At 33.5% G+C, this 16,212-nt stretch overlaps 1 non-coding gene across 1 annotated transcript; it reads left to right on the forward strand.

Moving 5' to 3' along the window:
* Window positions 1-2,051: 2,051 nt before the first annotated feature.
* On the forward strand, window positions 2,052-2,158 carry LOC116666692. Its single transcript, XR_004323597.1, has one exon. It is a non-coding gene; the product is annotated as a U6 spliceosomal RNA (small nuclear RNA).
* Window positions 2,159-16,212: the final 14,054 nt, after the last annotated feature.

The raw sequence follows: 16,212 nt of genomic DNA on the forward strand, positions 1-16,212 counted from the left end.
TAGGGGAACATTAGTCTCCAAAGAGAAACCTACATTCTTACCTGCAGTACACCGCACTATCCTCTTTTTCCTCACACCAGATATCCTCATGTTAGCCCATTAGACAGTTTTTGCCTAATGAAGCTGAGACTAAAACATGCATCTTCTGACTCTTTCAATGTTCATTTTTCCATTGATCATTAATAATATGGAGATTTTACAAGTGATCTGTTCTATCACCCAGAATTAACTGGGAGAAAAAAAGGAGTAAAGGATATTTAAAAAAATAACATATACATCTATTTATTATTTTTCCTTGGGGCACAAATGTTATACTTGTTATGGATGGATTGAATTGTGTCTTTACAAAAGATATGTTGATGCCCTAAAGCCCAGTACCCTAGAAAGTGACCTATATATGCAAATAGGGTCTTTGGGGATGCAGTCTAATTAAGATGAGTCATTAGGGTGGCCCTAATCCAATATGACTGGTGTCCTTATAAAGAAAGGCCAGAGACACACGGGGATAAAGCCGTGTAATGGCAGAGTCAGAGATCAGAGTGATGCACCTGCAAGCCCAGGAGTGCCGAGGATCTAGGGCCAGCCACAGTATCTCAAAAGAGGAGAGGAAGGATTATACCCAGAGTCTCACAGAACACATGGCCTTGAGGACACCCTGAGTTTGGACTTGTGGACTCCAGAACTGTGAGAGAATACATTTCTGCTTTTATAAGCCACCCTGTATGTGGCACTTCATTACCGCAGCCCTAGGAAACCGACACCGGTGTAGGACAAATTAGAATGTCAGTGAAGCCGTTGTGTTTCCCCAAGACTGCATACTTTAGAGCCAGTCTTCTTCTCCATTTCTCGTTATGGTCAAATACTTGATACTATTTTATCTCTTTTTTATTTTTTACCTTAGATATTTTTCCTAGATATTGTCAGTCTAAATTAAGATTATTAGAGTTGTTACCGGGGGGCCAGGGAAGGGAAAGGAAAGCATATATTTTCTAGGTATGCTATGAAGAACCAGAGGAAATTACCTAAATACCCTCATGAACTCAAATACAACAAAATAATACAAACAAAGAAATAAACAGGAATTATGTGACTGCTCCTCAAAGATGAAAAAAATCTATAGTTTTGTTTTTCGTGTGTGTTTGGCTTTGTCATTATATGTAATGCCATTGAAAGCTATTCCTACCTTTTTGGAAGGCAGCTTACTGAAGATAATCAATTGTAAAATCAATACTTACAATTTGTTTTGATTCAGGGGACATTATTTCTCACGCCTAAAAAATTTTCCTTTTGTTTACTAAAAAACTAGGGCTCGTATGTCAGTGATGTAAATCTCTGTTTTCTTTCTGTTTTGTCACAATTTGCCTTTCTTCACACTTGGCTAAATAGACTCATTTCCATTATCTCATCTGATGGCAGTTGCTAAGGTGCTAGTCCTGCTTTCCCTAGTCTTCCTGTTCTCAAAATCAGCGTTAAGGAAATTCCCAGTGAAACGGCGAAGTTAGAGGCTTATGTTGGTGGGGCTTCTGCCATTCAAAACCTTAATCAAGCACCTCTGATTTCTTTTAAAAAAATTAGAAGTTGAACAGATAATGGAGATAGCGGCTATTTGATTACGCAGGTCTAATAGACTCTATCTAGGTTTTGGATAACAAATAAATTTAATCATAGAACTATAATAATCAATGAAACATAAATAAAGATATCAATTATGACTCACAACAGAGCTGTCAGCTATGCCTTGATCTCTGAATATGTTCCACTTAACATTTAGTAGCATATTATTTCATCTTTTAATTGCATAAGTCTTGAAGCTTTTTGATATAGATAGTACCAAGTGTTTACACCCATAAAACAATTTCTCAACTGTAATTTCACATGCATCCACTACTCCGAGAAATGCAATTTGGGAAACTATTCACTGGCTGCAAAGTTCAATGCAAACAACATACTTTGAGAGGCTACACAGTGCAGGCACTAATTTACTCCAAGAGGGGAAAAAAAAGCATAGGTATGAGCATGTTGTACTTGTAAGGTATTAAAAGTCTGGCTTTGTGCTCGCTTTGGCAGCACATATACTAAGATTGGAATGAGACAAAGAAGATTAGCATGGCCCCTGTGCAAGGATGACACACAAATTTATGAAGCGTTCCCTATTTTCCCAAGAAAATGTTATGGGAGGAGAGTTATGTCAACAATCTACAAAGAAAATTGTGAACTGAAAAAAAATAATAAAAAGTCTGGCTTCATTGGAATGGAAGAGAGTTTTATCTTGAACTTTAGCAGGAGAGAAGGTAATTTATTCAATCAGGGCCAGATAATGGAGAATTTGACATGCCAGGGCAACATGTTTTGAGCTTCACCTTCTAAGCAATAAAGTTTGTTGTCATGACTGTGTTTTATAAAATTGATCTAGAGATGGAGTGCAACATACATTAAAGGGGAGAGAGCCTCTAGGAAGGGAGATCAAAAAAGAAGTGAAGAGACTCTATGCTAGGATGATGGAAAGAGAAATTGAAATGAAGGAATGAATGAATCCAGAATCAACAGGATTTTATAAGAGGTTAGACCTGGGACTGAAGGTGATTACAGAGCAATGCACATGTGGTACAAATAATAAAGGAATAAAAGTAATTAAGCAAATAATACATATCAGTAATTGTTCACAAACTGTTTTGCTTGTTATTTTAGTTAAACTTAATAATAAACATACATTTATGACGAAGTTTTTATTATCCACACGTTCTTAGATATGTAATTGAGCATCACAAAAGTCAAAGTAAGAAATTGATAAAAAGCATATCTGAACCCAGATATTTTGACTCTAAACCCAACAAGTTTTTCTCAATGCAATCCAGCCATTTTTATGTTATAATGAAATAAATGATCAAACAAGGCATATATTTCTGACTTTGGTAGGAAGTGTAGATTTTAAGATTAAAAATAAAATCATAGCTAGTTTTTTTCCCTATAATTTGATTTCTTCTGTTACTAGAGAGAACAAATATGGTTTTGATCAATTTTAATTTGCTTTCATGGGGTCTTTTATTTTTGCATTTGGATGTTCATATCTGTATATGTGCAATTAATATGTCTATTGCTTTTACCTATTTTGCTAGTTGTAATTATTTATATTCATTTGTAAAGGAGAGGTACAATTAAAACATAAACTCTTTGAATGTCTAACTTACCACAAATATATTCTGCTCTTAAAATGTTTTTAGTTTATGCTTGAGAAGATTTGGGAAGTTTATAAAGACAAATTTTTCTTTCTTTCAAAATACTGATTTTTTTAGTGAATTTTCAAACTTTCATGTCTTCAAAAATAGTATACTGCAGTTTTTCTTAATTTTAGTGGTAGCACCTAAAAATTGAGAGATGTTGCTTGTACACACAAGCTATCTTGAACATAGTCTTTCCATTTTGGTATCTCTTCTCCTGGTATCTCTTCTTTTTCCCAGGCTGAAGCTAAAAGCTTCATTTCCCATTGGCCCTTACAACTGGGCTGTATAGAGAACTTGAAGCCATTACATCTTCTCAGAATTAAGAGAGATGATGCGAAGGCTGAGTGAGGCTGAATAGCTCTTCTGCCAAGGACAGTCATGTAGTCACTTGATCTTCTCTGCAGCAGCTTGGCAAAGGTTCTAGTGTCTGTGGCTGTGGGGGTGTCAAGAGGAATTTCTGCTAGAATAGCCTTGTAAGGCGATTAGACACTTCTAGATACATCTCTTCGGATGGATTACATGGCTCACTATGCACTAAAAAATTATATTAGCCAACTGGTACTATGAATTAAATCAACTTCTACTTTAATTATCTAAATTTAATCTAGCTATAAGCAAATTCCAACCAATACAAAAAATCTTCTAAATTATTCTCTTCTCAGAAAAGATGCAAAAATGTATTCTGTAGCAGAGACTACTGCTTTTCTCCTAATATTCATTGTTTCTATTTTCTTAAGTAATAGGTAAATCCTAGTTTTTAACTAAATAGAGATCTTTCTAGAATAAAATACTAGAATGGAATTTCCCAATTTCCCTTGCAGTTAGGAACAGCTACATGTACATAAGTAGAAGACCCATTAGAAATTTTAGTAACTATAATTAAAGGGAGGACACACACTCATCTTTATTCCTCTTCCCTCCTGCTAGCCTTCTGGACCACAAGGTGGAAGGGATAAAGGAGCAAGACAATGGAGGGAGTCTTAGTCACTGTTGATGGTAGATGTGCATTCATGGTCACGAACTGCTTCCGCCTAGATATCACACATGTGGAAGAGAAATAAATCTTAATTAAGAAAGACTAATTTCAGATCTTTGAAACTTCTCTCATTGAAAGGGAGGGTTTATCTTCTCTTTCTTGTATCTGAGAAGGCTCCGTGACTGATCTGACTAATAGAATATGGTGGAAGTGATTGTATGCAGGTTGCCAGAACCAGGCCAGATCTGGACAGGCAGCACCTGCTTCCTGTCCTTGGTAAACTTGTTCTGAAAACACAGCTTCCATGCTGTAAGGAAGCCCGAACAGCTCCGTGGAACAATCCACACTGAAGGCCCCAAGATCCCTGAAACAACTCACTGCGTTCCCAACTCAGAGTCAATTCCAGCTTGTCTGCTGTAGAAAAGATCTACTTAGATCCTGCAGCCCAGTGAGTCATCCCAGATCATCCTGCTCGGAGCCTAGACAGGGTGTCCCTCTGTTCTCTGCCCAAACTGAGGAAGAAAATGTAACCAGCAGCCAGATGAAAATGTCAACTTGTTCTGGACAAAATGTCAGTAAAATATTCACACTGACCTTGTCTGAAGATCCTATAAAAGTGCCCAACATCCACCAGTCCTAAATATTATGCCACCATGCAAGGACTCCAGTTATGTTGGAAATTTTCTACACCCACAGCCTCTCTTCCCTTTCACATTTTGAGCCTGAATGTAGGTGAGGTGTCAAAATATGTTAGGAAACATAGAAGTGCTTTGTGATGAAGAAAGAAGGTCAACCTTGCTTATTTTCCCCAATACAAGCTCTCCTACCAAGTGAGGAAAGGGAGACGCATGAGTTTTAAAACATGCTAAAAATGTAAAATGTATTACTTTTATTTAGAAGCCATCAATGCAATAAAGTATATTAAAATTTTGCTAGTATGTAACTCCTAATTTTGGAGGTAAAAATTATTTTACCAATATGGAGTTATTTTTCAAATTTTAACATAAATTTATAATAAATTTTCTAAAAATAATCTCATTTATTTTGTTTTTATATTCCCTTTCACATTCTAAATCTAAAGATAATTTTTTTCTTTTTAATAAACTGCACTAATAATTCTCTGTTTAAATAAATCTTTCAACTAAACAACCTATTTAATGAACTATGAAACAGTAGGATCATTTGAAAAATCTTGTACCATGCCTTTTCTAACATAAACATAAATTAAATAATACATTGTTTGTTTCTGTTTATTGTTCTTTGCCTAAATTCTTAGGTAGAAAAAAATTTAGTCTCTGTTAAAATGCAAAAAGACCAAAAATTTAAAAAAAAAGATGAAAGAAAACCATTGAGCCATTGAGTTTTTCTCTGATGATAAGTTTAAATACATTCTATAAGTTATATCTTTTAAGTGACATCGCTTTCCACACAGTTGACAAATAAACATGTAATTTTCTATCTTTTCTAATGATGATTAAAGCAGCTCTTCTTTATTTCAAACTATTGTTGATTTTAGCATAAAAAGTAAGTTATTTTCCATTATATTGTACCTGTACAATTACTACTTTATACAGCTTTTCTATTTTTTTTTAATTTTTCATTTTCCACTTAAATAACCACATTTTGTTACTACCCCAGTAGTTATTTAAGATACTAGATTTTTTTCTTATTGACTTAGCAGTATCAGTGAGTACAGGCCTGTCTTTAAGACACATTTGCTTGGATAATGGATGGTCACCAACCAAGAGAGTCAACTGAGGGATGACCCCAGAGGCATTGTAAAGAGAAGGTGATGATGAAGCTTAGAGTTTAAGGCTCTGCTTTTCCAGGCCTCTGCTGGCCCCTAGGGGCGTATTTACCTGAAGGTATGTTTTGGTAAAATTTGCAAAATAAAACAACAATAAAAAAATCTGATTTCCAGAAACAAGTTTAGAATATTTCAATATAACAAATAAGAAAGTACAGAATTCTTATTTGAACACATGTGAAGATCTTGTATTTCATTATACTGAGTTTTTTGATAAATAACTGAAAGAAATTCAGATATAAAATTGATATAATAGAACATAAGGTGGTAAAAATAAATCTATAGAAAATATTTTGTTATTGCAAAGCTGGTGGTAGCAACTAAATAAAAAGAAAAATGGAAATTCAGAAAAAGGAAGAAGTAAATATTGAATAGAAAATTCATTAACATATTAATGTGTTGAATAGATAATTCATTTAAAATGTATTGTTTGAAAAATTATAATTCATAAAAAGGGAATAGTTTAAATAGATAATTATTTTTAAAATCTTATTAACGAAGAGGAATGAACTGTATGAGGACTACAGGAAAAATACACTTCTTGCCAATCTGACACAAAATCCTGGCATTAACAGAGATTACATAAAACAATAAGCCAAAGCACTCAGAACCTCAACAACTAATTGGTGGATACTTGTCAACTCAAGAGTATTTCAGATTACCCTCTGCACCTGTAAACTAGAAACAACCTAAAATCTATAATTGCACTTCATATTTGACCCTAAAACTTTACATAACATCATCCATAACAAGTTAGTAAGTTGACATGAATTTTTTACATTCGTAGTGATAGAAGATTTTTGATCAACTACAGTAAAAAGTTTAACTACCTTTCTTTTTAGTGTATAGAAAATTAATATTTTCAGACTTTCCTCACATGAAGAATTTATCAAAGAGATTGTGGCCTAAAGTGTACAGTTAAAAGTTGTAACAGCTTGTTAGTAGTTAATAAAAATAATTGTGCTATCTTTCTGAATAACGAGGTGTCTGTGGTACTTGTCAACATTTTAAAATTAGTAATTTGTGTGATTTTGTCCTCATTCTAAATGGTAATAAACCTTTTTTTCAATCTAATTTTGTGTTTTAAATTCTGTATCATTTCTTAATGATGGCCCTTGGATTAGTTATCTATTGCTGCATAACTGGTCACCACGACTCTAGTGGCTTGAAACACACACATTTATTATCTCATGGTTTTTTGATCAGGACTCAGGGTATAGCATAACTGGGTCCTCTGCTCAGAGTCTGGTCAGACAACAATCAGGATGTCAGCAGGACTGCATTCTTATCTAGAAGCCTTAGTGGAGAAGAATCTCCTTCCAAGTTCATTTAGGTTCTGCCTCAAGAATTTGACCTGAGAGACAGGGGGAAAAAAAAAACAAACACACACACACAAAACTGCAGCCTCCCTGAAAGCAAACAGACATATTTTTGCATCATAAGAGATTGCCTTCATCCCTGATATCTGTCAACTAAGGCTTCGCAAATCCCTTTTTCGTAATTGTTCTGTATAACAGAGAAATGTCACAGATCCTCATACATTTTCACTGTTGAGATCTTTATGTAATCTCTTCTACTACCTCGACCTGTTTTTTCCATCTCTGAACTGATGTAGTGTGTAAAATGGTTATTGGAGTATGTCCTCTCATGAGCACTCTTTCTGGGTAGACTGCAATGTGTGTCAGCTTGATTTTAAGCATTACAGAGCCAGCATGGAATATCATCTCCCATTATCCCTATTTCTGGATCAGTAGTTTTTCAAATAGCTAGGAAATATCTAAATGGATGTAGAAAATAGGTGCTGAGAGCTAGTCAGATGTAACGTGTGTGCAGGGGTGAGGTTCATGGGCGGCGGGTGGGCACTGAGTGGTAGAAAACCCACTGTGGCCATGACTGCCCAAGTCAGTGATATTCAAAAAGTTTGGGAAAGATGCTTCTTCTAGTATCTTATTGGTCTAATGGTATTTCTGGGATTATAGTCTTCTGGGGCCACTAGTAGCTTTTCTTGACAGTTTTAGTGGCTTTAGGATAGTGGAAACATCATTCACATAAGTACCTATACTTTTGGCTTGAACTTCTGAATAGCTTGGCTTAATTTAGATCCTTCTGTGACCAAGTCTTCATCTACAACAATACAGTTAGTTCCAGAACAATATTGGAATCATTCTCATTATAATTGTCCTTGAACTGAATAGGTATAATTATATCTAAGTCAGGGAGCAGGTAATAGAGACTAAGAATCTTAGCCATTCTCTGGGGAAACAAAATAACTGCTTGTTAGAATCAACTTTATTCTACAGGATTGAAGTTGAGAAAAGAATCTGGTTGGATAAGTGAAATCTTGAACAGCTATTCTCACAAAAATTATAGAAAGACAGTTTGACTCTGTAATAAACACAAAATAATCAAAAGTCTAGAAATTATTATATGAGAAATCTCCTTGCTTTGCCACCAAGTCATGCTTGCCGTATCTGACCCATTAATACTCCTCAGCTGGGAGAACTAGCACAACTTTACGTTCAGTAAAGCATATCTGATTTGACTATCAAGAACAGAACTATGCGTTAGATTTGACTCTTAAGGATTGCTCTTTTCTCAATTTTTTTTTCTTCCATAAACTCCAGAAGACACATTTCTTTAAATCTTAACAGATTCTTAAAATAAGTAGCAACTTTTTGTTATTGTTTAAAGGCATATTTTTATCCCTTGCCCCCAAAATTAGAAATACCTGAAAAGCACTTGAAAATACACTTAAGTATAAAAATAATATATACAATCTGAGCAAATCCAGAAATCATAAATGCATAAATACTGTTTACAAACTTCTCTCTGGAAAGCAAGAAGTCTAACTGCAAAGGCAATGTACATAAAGTGTATACTTTAACTGGAAAAAAGTCATAGCAATCAATGAAAGAATATTTTAAATACAATCTATGCAAGTGATTAATTTCAAAATAGCTTTATCTTCTTTTCCAGGCTTGAGAAATAGCAGCAGTTTATAGTTTGGCCTATTTTTAAAAAACTAAACATAAAAGTACAAGTGTTGATACATCTACTCTATAGATGTTTGGAATTAAACATTAACCTATGACAAAAATATGGTTATTTTTATTTCACTAGAGTGAAAATTATGGAGTAATTACTTCGGGGATTTCTCTCTATAATTAACATTGAAGATTGCATCCATTACACCACTAAAGTACACTTAAGAAATTAATGCTTCAGAAATCAAAATAAAGATAAAACATTCATAGAACTGTTGGGAGAATTTGTGCATGGGCTGGCATTTCTGCTCTTGACAGGTAAGAATTTATTTCTACTTGGTGCACCTCTGTGTAATAGCTCAGGCTCTGGTTCCAGACGAACCACTAGTACAAATCCAACCTCCTCTACTTTTCAGGACTATGACTCAGTGAAGGCACTTAATATTTCAGCGTTTATAATCTCTAAAATAGGAATTAAGATATCTATTTCATGCTGTTACCGTAAGGGTTAAACTACAAGTGATTATAACTGTGGAGTACTTAAGAGGCAGTAAAAGAGAAAATTGACCTTAATAATTATTGTTCTTGTCCATTTTATTTCGCCATCTCTATTTCTTACCAACCAAGGGGTCTTTTGAAAGTGGAATGTTGCAAAAATAGAATGGGAGAAATGATTATTTGGGAATCAGAAAAAAGATTTAGCAATTTATTTGACTGAATCCTAAGCTAATTGAGGTAAGAGACCACATATCATTCATATCCATGTAAATACAGTAGAACTCTTGTATGAATTTAGTCTATAATCTATATTATAATATATATAATCTGTCTACTAATAGGGCTGACTTAAGTAAATGTTGAAAGTACTGTGAGAGAATACAGTAGAGTTAGACGGTAACAGAAAAGAACAAAAATGATGTCAGGACATTAAGAGAAAATAGATGAAACAGGAGAAGACAATAGGTGCATAAGATGGAAAATACTAAGAATAGTTGCTTTTCAATAATACATGATTCAAAGTTAATCACTCGATTCTTTGTGGCCTTATAATATAAAAATGTAACCGTTTTTTTAATTAGCAAAGATAGTTTTGGACTTTGTAGTCAAAGATTACTGGTATGGTTTAAAATGCCACCAGTTAATGGAATGTTTGATGACACCGAGAATTGATTAAATTGTTTAAGCTCGTTTGTCTGTGGTAACAGTTACCAGTGAATAATTCTAGCCATGTTGTTTCTTTAAATATATGGACTCTGGCTTACCTTTATGAAAGCTACTCAATTTAATCACAAGGAAAAAACTTTTTATATCTTCAGCTACATGTATAGTCTGAAGTAATCAATACTATTTCTCTCCTTCTTTTCTTTCCATGTAAATCTTTCTGACACAATTGTATGTCAGTGAAAATAGCCTTTACCTTGAAATAAAGTAACAATAATGAAAGCAGTAATAGTAATAGAGAATTCCTGTAATATTTATTAAACTCTAAGACAGACACTATGTTAAGCATCATTCAAATGTTTCATGGGTTAGGTATCATAATCTCCTTTTACTAATGGGAATATTTTTTGAAATAATTTCTGTGAAAGAATAGTTCAATTTAATATCAAAAATAATGTAACTAATTTGTTCTACAGAATGGCAGGAGTACTTAGTTCTTGCTTTTCCTGTGCCTAGAAAACTTCTCTCCTCTGTTTTTAAGGTCTAACTTCCTTCCCATATTTATTCAAATACCATCTTGAATTTCAACACTTCTCTTCCTATCACTAAATATTACCTAAAATGACATGACATCTTTCTTTGTTAATTTGTTCAGTGGCTTTATTCCCAACAGAGTGTAGTTTCAGTGAGAGAAGGCAGCTGATCTGGCCTGTTTGTCACTATACCTTCAACATGCAGGAGAGTGTGAGGATTGTTGTTGTTATTGAGTACATAACTGCTGAATTGTTATTGAGTACATAACTGCTGAACCAAAGGACTGTCTATTCTTTGATTCACATATGATTGCAACATAAAATTAGATACAGTGTTTTTTGTTTTTTGCTGTTGCTTTGCAGATTTAATCTTCTGCCTTGCTTTGTGCCTCAGAAAGCTTTCTAAAATGGGTCCTTTTGCCTTTTTAGTTCTGTTATCATTCCTAAAATGGAAAATACCTTCAGGAAGTCAGCACTTCCTGGTGGAAAACGATGTTGGACTATTTATTTGTCTTATTCATACTCCTCTAGTGAAGTTATACTCCTCTAGTGAAGAGCACAGCTCTTTTCCAGCAGCCCTCTCCCCTAAAGCTCCAGCTCTACTCAGCCAGTTTTTATAAACACCCTTTCTCCTTTAGATCTAGTTTAATAGCTGAATCCAGTATCTTTTTTTTTTCTTTTTTTAGCCTGTAAATGCTTCAGCATGCCTTAGTAGTTCCTCTTAACCTTGTCCATACTTTTAAAATCAGTGAAGCAGAGACAGAGGAAGATTGATGGAAGGCACAATTGGTCACAGTATAAGTAGGGTAAATTGGCAGGGATTTGAATTTGTTTTGAAGGCAGAATGTATAAGACTTGCTGATGAAGTAGATGTGGGAAGTGAAATACAGAGAAGTGTAAAGAGTGATTCTAAAATTTTGCTCCGAACAACAAAGGGAGCGGAGGTGTTATTTATCACATAGTGAAACTTGTGGTTGGCCAGGTTATTGGGAGAGAAATCAAGAATTCTGTCTTGGACATATACGGTTTTAAAAGCCTATAAAATATATAGGCCTATAAAATACATATTGACCATAAAATTGTAATTTTTAAATGTTGAGCTGAAATAGAAATATGGTAACTTGGTAAAAACAGGATTTACATGCTTAATACTAGATGAGCGTGCATATAGAAGAAAAGAAGGGTACGGGTGGAATCCCTTGCTCCAATATTGGTGAAAATGTGGATTATTCTCTTAATATGAACAAATCAATGACCAGCAAAACCTCTGTACAGACCTCTTAACACTTTAGTTTAAAAATCATTTTAAAACATATACCTGACCTGGAAGAAATATTGTATAAATCCTTAGGGACAAAAGAAGACAAAATTATGCATCCAGAGCAGAAATGGCTGCTACACCATGGTTTGCCCTGAGGGATTAAACTGAAAAGCTGTAGCCTACTATGCCAGCTTGAAAGAAAATTCTAATTCTACTATACTGAAGGAGATCAAATTGATGACCTCCGCCCAAAGCCAGGAAATCTAAGGGAGAACATATTTTGAAAGTTTCCCAGAAGGCAACTTACATGACCAAAGGAAATGGTAGATATACTTGCCTGACTGAGGCTCTGTTCTGGGTATAGAAAACTTTTTTTCTGAAAAATTTTTATTGCAAGAATTTTCTTAGGAAGATTTGGGGGTAGAAGTCAAGCTAAATATATAATTCAAAAAGCCACCAGATGAAACTTACACGTTAACACCAAATGCAGATGATGCCAGTACGAAGTAAATGGACGTATTACTCTCTCTGGGGAAGCACATTAAAAAAAAAAAGAAAGAGTCAAATAATTTTCTCAAATTAAAGCTCCAAGAAATAAAAATTCACACACAAAAAATACAAACATATGAGTAACTATGATATCATGAACCAGAATATAGGAATAAAGAAAACACAAATTCAGATCCCTTAGGGATGCAGGTACAGAAATTATCAGGTCAAAATGTAAAATTAATATGTGTAAAATTTTAAAAATATAAAACAAGGAATCAAAAAAGTATTAGAGATTTAGAAGGCAGACCTATAAAAATTACCCAGGATTTAGCGCAAATAAGCACACAAAAGTGAGAAATACGTAGGGTAGGTTAAAACAATGTGGATAGAGTAATAAGACTTTAACATGTTTATCTGGAATGGTTGGAAGTTAAAACAAAGAGGATATAAGAACAAATGACTGACAATATTCTAATCAATAATAAATAAAAATTCTCAACGTTATGAAAGATATCAATTCTCAGACTCAGGAAGCTCAGTGAATCACAAACAATGCTCTCAGGCATACTGAACTGAAATTGCATTACACCACACACAAACGAGATTTTTTAAGTTGTCAGAAAAAAAGACAGTGTATCTACCAAAAATAAATAAAACAAGAATTACAAACCAACAGCTGCGTTTCAAAGAGCAAAACTGAAAAACAGAAAACAGTTGAAAAACAATTTTAGACTATGAAGTAATAAATATAAATCTGGTATCCATGCTGGAATTTTCATCAGACAGGAGTATATGATTTATTTTTAAGAACATTTTAATTGAGGAAAACTACATAATGTAAAAATGTAATTATATGGGCAAAAAGTTTTATACATGATGCAACCAGTTTTCTAAATTTTATATCTATATACTAATTTTGCCTATTGTTGAACATTAGATGAATGTACTCATAGCCTATATGCTTTGTTTCTGGTTTCTATATGTGAGACAGAGTCACATTGCACATTGCTGTAATTATGCTGAATAGAATTCCATTGAAAGAACGGGTCACAATTTATCTGTTCTACTGTTGATCAACATATGCATTATTTCCATTTTGACTAATAGTGTTAAAGCTCTTATCATTATTTTGGCACCTGTCTTTTGGTGGTCATAAGTGGTCATTTCTCCTGTGTCTTACACATCAGTATAGAATTGTTGAGTCACAGGGAAAGCATTTTTATAGTATATTAGATACTGACCAACAGTTTTCCACAGGGGCTATATCAATGTAAATTCCCAAAGGAATGATTGAAGGAAGCTCCATTTATTCCACATCCTCACCAAGATTTGATTTTATCAAACATTTTCATTTGAACTATTTTTTTAGTGTGATTGGTGGTATTTTATCAGGATTTTAATTGCCTAACAATGTTAAGCATGGTTTCATATGTGGGGCTGTATTGATAGCCTTTTCCATAAGATTTCCATATTAAGTTTTTACACATTTTTGTTGTTGTCGTAATTTTCCCCCTCTGTTGATTAGTAGGATTTCTTTTTATATTCTGACTTTGAGTAATCTGCCAGATACGTACCACAAATATTCTCTTCCAGTCTGTGGTTTATCTTTCAATCTCTTAACAACATCTTGTGAACAAAACATCTTAAGTTTAGAGAAATCCAATTTCTAAATTATTTGATGGTTAGTATTTTGTTCACCATGTATGAAATCTTTGTACACCCTGACATCATGAAGTTATTTTTCTATATATTTTTTAGATTCTTATTGTTTGCTTGTGAATTCATCTGGGATTATTTACATGTAGCTTAAATATAGTTTGAGTTAGTGTTAAGTTTTATTATTTTTTCACATAATGAATATGGAGTTTACTTATGGAAAAGACAGTTTCTTCAGAATACTGCAGTGCCATATTTATCTACGAAATAAGATCAATTATCTTATTAATTAGTATGCATATGTGGGTCTCCATCTAAACTTGTTTTTTTCCTTTTGGTTTATTTTTCCTTTCTTGCACCAACAGCCCATTTTATTCACTGTAACTTTATAATATGTCTTTATAACTTTAAGTATACATTTTTTTGGCTTTTTTCTGCCAGATTATTTTAGCTATATTTGTCTTATAGCATTTCCATTTAAATTTGAGTATCAGCATATTATTTATTTTATAAATTATTGAAAGAAATTACAAATGAAGTTAAGTGGAACATTTTAAATTATGCAGTAAAATTTTAATACAAAGAGGATTATGCAAATTTCTATATTTATCACAATTTTGGTAAAGTGTAGTCTTTTAAATTGACTGTTTTTTGGAGAAGTTTAGAATTCAACGCAAAATAGAGCAGAGAGCACAAGAGAATCCCCTTTTCCCCCCACCCTGTCCCGCCAAAGCTTTGCCTACTATCAATATCCCACACTAGAGTGATACATTTGCTATAATCCATGAACCTACATTGACACATTGACACATCATTATCATCTACAAGTCCACAATTACATTAGGGTTCATATTTGGTGTGGTAAGTCTATGGATTTTGACAAGTGTATCCATCATTATGGCACCACACAGAGTAGTGTCACTGCCCTAAAAATCCTCTGTGTTCTGCCTATTCATCTCTCCCTCCCCTCAACCCCCACAAGCACTGATTCTTTTACTGCCTCCATAGTTTTGCCTTTTTCAGGATGTCATATAGTTGGAATCATACAGTATACAGTCTTTCAGTCACAGCAACTTGACACAGCATTTTAGAAACAATTTGGCATCATGAAGAAAAATTAAAAGAGATGCAATTCTACAATTTAACAGTTCACTCCTTGGTACATAATCAAGGAGATAACTTTCACTTACGTGCACTGAGACATACAATAATGTTTACAGCAGCATTATTAGTCACAGCAAAAGCTGGAAACAACTTTCAATGGTTAAATGAATACATTTATTTTCATGTATTGGTACTAAGGAATAGTACACAACTAAAATAAATGAAATGTAACTACAAATATCAATAGGATCAATGACCAAACAAAATACACTGTGGAGAAAAAAAGAATAAGAGATGAGTACCATATAAAAATGTCATAATCAAGCAAAAATAAACTACACACTATTGAAAAACATATGATCAGAATGTTTAGAAATATACAGATAAGTTAAAATATAAAAATGAATGAGATACTAATATTTGATTTAGGAGAGCATACATTTCTCGGGAGAGAATAAGAAATATGATAGGGCATAAAAAGGCTTTGAAGTTCATAGTGATATTATATACCTTGCTATTATACCTATTTTCATGTTTATGATTATTAAAGCAATAGATTCATATTTCATGTATTCTTTAATGCTTCATATATTTTAGAGAGAAATTATCTTTAAAAATTATACCACAACTGAATCCAGCAATACATTAAAAAAATCATGTACCATGATCAATTGAAATTTATCCCAGAGATGCAAGGATTCTTCAACATCTGCAAATCAATCAATGTGATACACCACATTGGCAAATTGAAGAATAAAACCATATGATTATCTCAATAAATGGGGAAAAAGCTTTTGATAAAATTCAGCATCCATTTACAATACAAACTCTCCAGAAAGTGGGCATAGAGGGAACATACCTCAACATAATAAAGGCCATATGTGACAAACCCACAGCTAACATCCTCAATGGTAAAAGGATGAAAGCATTCCCTCTAAGATCAGGAACAAGACAAGGATACCCACTCTCATCACTTTTGTTTGACATAGCTTTGGAAGTCCTAGTCACAGCAATCAG

The sequence above is a fragment of the Camelus ferus genome, chromosome 1 (genome assembly GCF_009834535.1).
Source record: "Camelus ferus isolate YT-003-E chromosome 1, BCGSAC_Cfer_1.0, whole genome shotgun sequence".
Taxonomy (NCBI): Eukaryota; Metazoa; Chordata; class Mammalia; order Artiodactyla; family Camelidae; genus Camelus; species Camelus ferus.